Below are 8,174 nucleotides of genomic sequence, written 5' to 3'. Positions count from 1 at the left end.
ATCGTAGGTATCACTTTTCACCATATAACGTAACACCTTGTTCATTATTTAGGAACACTTTTCTATTCTTAGGTAACATTACATATTTAACACTTTTTAATATCTATTGTAACACTTGCAAACTAATCACTACAAGAATTTGTATCTTTAACGACAACCTAATTACGACGGGTCAAAAACCCCGTCGTCGCAAAGGCTTTTGCCACGGGATTAACAACCAAACAAAGACGGGAACAACCGTCGCAAATGTCTTTTATGACGGGTTAACGATGAGATTTTTCATTAACGACGGCCCCTTTTTATGACGGGTTCGCGACAGGAAATCCCGTCATTAATCAACAATTATTGGCCTTTAGTGACGGGATTTCCCGTCGTTAATGGTAAAAAAAATTGTAGTGAATGCTTTTCATTAAATATAATAATTTAACAAATATTAAAAAATTGGTTCATAAATAATAATAATAATAATATTTAAAATAAATAATAAATTTATAATTTTTTTGGTAAAATAGCAATTTTATTACCAAAAGATAGTACGTACACAAAATAAGTTCCAAACAAGGAAACAATTAAAGGAAGGGAGCACACCCACTCCCTAACAAATTAACAAATTAAAAGAATAGTATTTGATGTACTATATATGAAAATTACATTATTATGTTCAAAATAAAAGCAAATGATCATATCCTAAACTAAAATGTATAATCCAAAACTAAATGTCTTCTACCTTTTCATCTTCAACTGGTTTCCCTTACACGTCTGCATGATTCTCAATGTCAACTTTAATCTTCATTTGCTATCCGATCCAATCCATCATCTTGATCCTATAAGAAGTATAAAATTAGTAAGATCCAACATCCATAATCATGTAAAGCACAACCAAGACATTGCATTACAAGAATTGAAGTTAACATCCATAATCTGCTGCTTATAATTCAAAATGAGAGTAAGAAGAGAAGGAAGAAGCCTGATACCAAACACTGATATACTATACAGGGACTTTTTGGATTATTTGCCTAATATGCAGTCTTAGGAAGTCATAAACTCTGATTTAGGCAGGTCAAAATGACAGGCGTTTGATTACCTATTCGATAAGTTAGATTATAATATCAGCTTTTTTTGTTCTTAGCCTTCTCAAGCTACTTAGGAATGTTAAATTGTATTTCTACCTGTTATTAGAAAATAATAAAATATTTAGAGTGCAGGCTGCATAACAACAAAAGGGGCAAGCATTTAATAACAAATACCTACATAGTATCTAGTTAGTTACCTGCAGGCTGCAGGCCCAGAGTATCGTATGGCGAAGAGACTCTCTTAGGTTGCTCATGAATTCTCCAAAGCATCAAAATATGTTATTGAGTCCCGAATTCACCATGACTATGTAAGCACGAGAGCAAATAAGGTCGTACAACCAACTGAAGATTGAATTAGTAAATTATCTTGCTCCATGATAGCCAAACACTGCCACATGATGACCAATGAAAAATATCAACATTGCAGTTATGGGGTTAAGACAGTGATAAACAACTGCAAGAACAACCAAATGAGAATATCAAGATTATCCACACCAGTGTTAAGGGTTAAGATGGTCTTCATATACAGATTCTTTTTCTGTCTACCTTTTCTCTTCTTTCTTTTTCACTTTTTAAGGGGGTGGGGAGAATTTTTTACAGCTTTGCACCATCATAAAGTCTAGATGTCGACTATAAATTAAATCTGTAACCCATGGGACGAGTGAACTTGGGAACAACATTGATTGTTGGGTGTATTTGTTTCTCCTCCATAAGGAGGTGTTAAGACCAATAACTACATTAAAGCTCATTATCTCCAAAGAAGAATATGAATATATGTGGAAGACAACATCAATTAATAAGGTCGGATGGTAAAGTACGATAATTTATACTCCGTAGTAGAGAAATTTTCATATAAGCACATAAATGCTGATATAATTTCTTTACTAAATCCCGTGACATAATTCCTTACCTTTTAGTTTAGTATTGATAATCAGATAAACAAGATTTAAGCAAGAACTAATTTACGTTGCTAAAAGATTCAGCCAAGAAAAGAATCAATTACCATAAAGAGTACAAACAAAGTTTCTTACCAACTTGAAATTTCGCAGATACTCAATTTAGTTCAATCCTAATAATGAACAACAAAATTCCACCAGAGAGCTTCCCATGCGAACATGAACATCTAAACAATTAAGAACATGAATAGCTGAAAGTTATTGTATATCCAACGAACAGTACACAGACCCTTATCAATGAAATAGGCATCTGTTGGACATTTTCCATTCAAGACCTCTAGAACAAGAAATCCAGAACCCCAAAGATATAACCATCAGTTTTCCCATTAGCTCTCCCACTTTTCATATACTCTTTGGACAAAGTAGAATTCAGTTCATTAAAACTCCATTATAAATATGGTTAATTTGCTGCTAGTAGAATTTAAAAAATAAAAAATAAAAAATTGTAAAAATCCACTGCTAGAAAGAAGTGGAGATATAATCACTTCTTCTTCAAGATCCACCGAGTCAAACTATTTTTCATAGCATACATTCATTTTGGATTTCCAAAGACCATCAGACTAATCTTTTAAACAAATAAAGCCTGGAGCCACGCAACAAATACCTTATGTACATGAAACTTTGTCTTTTTTGTGAAGCAATATAAACTAAGTTTACCTACTGCTCGAAGCTTGAAACATGCTCGCTTTAGTAGGTATGATTAACCATACATATGAAACAAATTATACACCCTTTAGAATATTACAAGTCATATAATATGATTTAGGAAAACATTGTAAGATGGAGCTACAAAATAATGTATATGCCACTGATCTACCCTCAAACAGTTATACAAGTTTGAGGGCATCAACAATGTTGACTACCTGAATCCTTGGGTCGAGAAATCAGACTTCATCAGAATAAATCAGGAAGGGGGGGGGGGTTATATGAAAAAAGTGAAATGAGTTATCTTATTCCTGAAATCAATATGGTTGCATCATAAACCTAGTAATGTAAAAAAGATACTACAAATCGAGTATCTTACTAGAGATGCTGACAGTCTTCACGAACGGTAAGCACCTGAACCTGTCAAAATAATGGCCACTGTGAATTTTTTTCCTTTGTTATACTATGAATCAATTTTTTGACAACTTTACAAAAGATGAAGGCAATAGAATTAGCAAATGAAAATCTAAATAAAACATGTAAGATGGACTGTTATAAGAAGAAAATTAGATCAACAAACAATAGTAAATAATCTTGGTGATTGGATTTATACAAGAAGTAACTATCAATCTTACCTGTATAATTTGACTTGTTAAATTCCCATCCAACAAAAAAGCCAAAATGAGATAACCCTAATCATAATTTCCAATTCCAATTTTCCCTAAGTAATACGAATTATTGATTTCCAAATTTTAATGATATACTACGTCATTGATGCAGAGTCCACCCTAACTGATGCAGAAATGTCACTCAAGCTTATACAACAGAATGTATTAGAATAATAATCAAACTAAAAAACATATCAAAATCCTAACAACTAGGTAACGAACCACTCAAGCTACATAAAATATCAAGTTTCAGGTGCAAATTCTATCTGAAATTCAAAATCCTTAAACCCAACCTCACCCCACCCCAATTATTTATATTCTCTGTATCACATAGCAATAAGAAGTCATTAAACTATAAAAAATGAATGAATTCCCAACAACCAGTCAAACAAATAGGTTCAATAATTCATTTCCTTATTATCTGGAGAATATTTCAATTAAACGCTATAATCTAGATTGTAACAATTCATAGATTCTTGAAAATAATTATTAAACAACCAAAATAAATTAAAAAGACCCACCATAAATCAGAAAGTACCTGAAATTGGAAGTGGGAATTCGATGAAACCCAAGATAAAGAGCGAGACGACGAGTGATTCAAACGACTTTGTTGATCACAACAGGAAATAAATATGCCAAACTGATCTCAGGTAACATAAAGGAGAAAAGAAGTATATCCAGATCCTATGAGGTTCATAAACAAGTATGTCCTCCTCTGCATCTTTGTAATTATAACCATCATATGGCCCACCAGCTGTACTTTCATTGTCCCATGAAGAAATGATCCATCAAAATCACCCGATTGCAGCAACGAGTCAGGAACTCATGACCTAAAACTAGAGAGAAAATTAAGAAACTTAGCTCAAAACATTAAGATGTCCTTTAAAATACTTCGTATTAAGCTTGTGTCATGTATTTAGAAAAACAGAACACACGATTTGGTCAAGTTATTAAAATTAGTTGTATCATTCACATTATAACAGTTCCTATATGTCAAAATTAAGGACAAAAACATTTGTGATCACAAACCCATAAACATCAAAACCAACAGCTTACAGGCTTACACTGGCCACTTGATCCGTGGTAAGGCTCATGATATATGTAACCCATAGTCTTTGCAATTAAAAGGAAATCAATTGGTAACCTTGGACAACATTGAATCTTCATGACATACCCACTTTTATCAAGCCTTAGTATAGTACTATAGTAACAATTTAACAAACTATTAATTTCTCTACATAAAGTTTATATTAGGAATCAGATAATGTGGACCGACAACAGTTAACATGGCCTTTAAACTAAACTACTCGGTATATATTCAATTGCAGAAAAATCAATTGATAAAACATATAAATTCAAATAAGAGAGTATGAAAAATTTGAAGGAAGTGGCAATACTCCATTAATGAATAGTTTGGAGATGCAAATTCTACGAAAACAAATTCAGTTACCTAATTGGGAAAATCAATGATCGGAAAATTCAAGTGACAAACGGCCAAGCAATTTCCCATTAGACTTCTTTCTCTCTCCTAGTCTCCTTCCTTCATCACACCTCTCCCCCATCATCGCCACCGCCCATCAGCCTGCACAATCGCAAACCATGGCCTGAATCCACCAACCCACCAGTCTGAAGATTCCCGCCAGTAATTGACTACCGCGTATTAGATAATTGATATGCACTAGTGCGCTATTAGAGTTATGGTATTGAATATGGGACCATGAATTTTTCTTTTGTTGATTTAGGGCCTAAGCCATTGAAGAAATTAATCGCTCATGGATTTGATGGTAGAAAATAAGGTAGTAATCAATGACTAAAGCCAATAACGGTTGAGAATCCAATCAAAATATTTAAACGCTATAATCTAGATTAACAATACATAGATTCTTGAAAATTAATGATTAAATAACAAAAATTTAAAACACCCACCACGTACAAATTAGAAATTACCTGAAAATCGAAGCGCAAATTCGATGGAACCCAAGATCATGATCTGGTTTTTCTGATAACTGGTTTTTCTTAGATATCAATTCGCTAACTGGTTTTCTGATGAAATCGAGGCGACGGAAATGGTTTTTCTGAAAAACTAAACCTAAGGGATTATTGTTGCCTCTATTTGGGAAGAGGAAACTTTTAAGAGAGATTCCATTTTTTATTTTTTTTGTGTTCTAAATGGTCTGGCGGTTATCAAGGTTTTAGAATTTTGCCTAAATTCTAATTTTTTTCTCTTTGGCGGCTAAAAATCACTTTTTTGATAAATTGGGAAATTTGGCATTACCGCTTATTTTTCCGATTCCAAATATTTAAAAAAATTTCAAAAAAATAAGGCAACACTTTGTAGTGCTACCATAAAACGTTACCTATTTTAAAAGTGTTAATTTATAATGTTACTTATGTTAAAAGTGGTATATTAGGTGTTACATTCTAAACAAATGTTACCAACACGTGTTACATAAAGTCAATTATGTACTAGTGTTTGATGAAGCAGTAAGTGGTTTTGGCTCCATAAAAAACGCAGACGAAGCTTGTGTATACACGAAGGTTAGTGGGAGCAAGATTGCTTTCCTAGTATTTTATGTCGATGACATATTACTTATCGGAAATGACATACCCATGTTGAACTCAGTAAAGAATTGGCCTGGAAAATGTTTTTCGATGAATGATCTAGGAGAAGCACAGTACATACTGGGCCTCAAGATCTACAGGGATAGATCGAAGAAGATTATTGGGCTTAGTCAAATTACTTATATCAATAAGGTACTTGATAGGTTCAATATGGCTGACTCCAAAAGAGGTCACCTACCCATATCTCATGGAATGACTCTTAGCAAGACTTAGTGTCCAAAAACACTAGATGAGCGAAGACGAATGAGTGGGATACCATATGCATCATTGATTGGTTCAATAATGTATGTTATGATATATACACGCCCGGATGTTTCGTATGCACTCAGTGCTACGAGTAGATACCAGTCAGTCCCAGGAGAGGCACATTGGACTGCTGCCAAGAACATTCTAAAGTACCTGAAAAGGCACAAAGATGATATCCCGGTCTATGGTGGAGATGATGAATTGATTATTAAAGGCTATACGGAAGCAAGCTTCCAAAACGACAAAGATGATTTCAGATCACAGTCTGGGTTTGTCTTCTGCCTCAACAGAGCAGCAGTAAGCTGGAAAAGTGCCAAGCAAAGCATTATTGCAGATTCTACAACTGAAGCAGAGTACATTGATGCACATGAAGCAGCAAAGGAAGCAATTTGTCTAAGGAAGTTCATTGGTGAGCTTGCTGTAGCCCCCTCCATTAAAGGACTAGTAGCTCTATATTGTGACAATAAGGGAGCTGTTGCACAGGCCAAGGAGCCTAGACACCACCAAAGAGTCAAACATATACTTCGTAGATTTCACCTTCTACGAGAGTTCATTGGAAGAAATGAAGTCAAAATAAGCAACATTGGAACTGATGACAACATCTTAAATCCATTGACAAAACCTCTGCCACAAGCAAAACACAACTCGCACAAAGAAGCTATGGGAATCAAGCATTTTGGAGAATGGATTTGATGTCCTTTTAATGTTTTAAAGTTTTAAGTTTTGAAATACTTTGTAAAACATTAAGGTTAACCATTCATAGAAATGAATTAAGCTTCATTCTTCCATTTAATTTTATGGTTTTATTAAATGATGAGTCCTTTCAATTTGACAATATATTCAAGATAGACTGTCAAGACCAGTCCTGTGATTAAGAAATGTCTATCAAGTGAACTTGAATGTCAAAAGTTGAAAATGGTCCCTAGTCGGAAGTTTTCTATAAAGATGGATGCATGGACAACGCTAGACGACTAGAATGAAAAATGACTAGTAGTTTTGTTTCTTGAACTATGTGGACATGGCAATGTCATAATCATTTGCATAGATACTTACTTGACAAGACTAGTATCGGACAAGACCTATCAAACTTTACTGTAAGAGATGAAAATCTGTCATAAGTAAACTTCATTATCTTATTAGACACTAATCCTCAATACCTGAGTGATTTGAGCTTATTTGTTTGAGAACTGGTTGCTTTGACGTGGTCAACCGTCGCACCGTAAAAGGAGACCATAACGGCAGCGCTCGGGTAATCACATATGAAACAAAGTCTAAACTCAAGATCATAAGATTGGGATTGTCTTCCCATAAATCGGGAAGAGATATCAAAAGTTCTATAAGGCCACTCGGAGAGCTAGAAACTGTAAAATGTGTGGTCGTGCTTAGATGAATCATAGACTATGATTATATGTTTATTTGACCAGTTCAACTCTGATACCGAGAAATACTTCTGAACGTAATAAGGATGACCAGTCTTACCTTATGTTCATGAGCAGGCATAGCGCGACAAAGGAATTAGGAAATGCACACTTGTCCCTAAGGACAAGTGGGAGACTGAAGGAAATAATGCCATTGGTCCAAATTTGCATTTAATGCTAAGTCTAATAAATGCGGTTCACTATTAATTAAGAAAGTTAATTATTCAGTGAGATCAAGTGATTTAAATGCCTAGCTAGAGGCCACTTCAGTTCAAGTGGAATTAATATAATTAATGCCACAACTTACTCTTGACTGAACCCGTAGGGTCACACAAATAGTACGTTAACAGATCAAGTATTTATTTGAATATTATATTCAATAGATACTCTAATTATGGAAATTCGAAATGACGGATGTTGGTTTCAGTGGGAGCTAAACAAACTGTCAAAAACCAAAGAAATAATATTTGCCGGAAATGAAGATATTACCGGAAACGGAAATATGGTTCATAAAGGAAATATAAATATTATCGAAGTCGAAGATAT

General features: G+C 34.1%; 1 long non-coding RNA gene across 3 annotated transcripts; it reads right to left on the bottom strand.

The window, feature by feature from the left end:
* Nucleotides 1–488: 488 nt before the first annotated feature.
* Nucleotides 489–5,543, bottom strand: LOC110784057 (uncharacterized). Of its 3 annotated transcripts, XR_002532247.2 has the most exons (7): nucleotides 5,290–5,538; nucleotides 4,793–4,968; nucleotides 3,881–4,178; nucleotides 3,054–3,094; nucleotides 2,105–2,196; nucleotides 1,271–1,461; nucleotides 489–824 (listed from the first exon to the last, which is right to left on the bottom strand). It is a non-coding gene; the product is annotated as an uncharacterized lncRNA (long non-coding RNA). The 3 variants fall into 3 exon arrangements; XR_002532244.2 differs by lacking the exon at nucleotides 4,793–4,968 and having other exon boundaries at nucleotides 5,290–5,536; XR_008918617.1 differs by having other exon boundaries at nucleotides 1,271–3,094; nucleotides 4,793–4,924; nucleotides 5,290–5,543.
* Between the last annotated feature and the right edge of the window lie 2,631 nt (nucleotides 5,544–8,174).

The sequence above is a fragment of the Spinacia oleracea genome, chromosome 4 (genome assembly GCF_020520425.1).
Source record: "Spinacia oleracea cultivar Varoflay chromosome 4, BTI_SOV_V1, whole genome shotgun sequence".
In the NCBI taxonomy this organism is placed as follows: Eukaryota; Viridiplantae; Streptophyta; class Magnoliopsida; order Caryophyllales; family Amaranthaceae; genus Spinacia; species Spinacia oleracea.
Note: the sequence above shows the minus strand (reverse complement) of the source record. Positions and strands in the feature narration are given on the sequence as shown.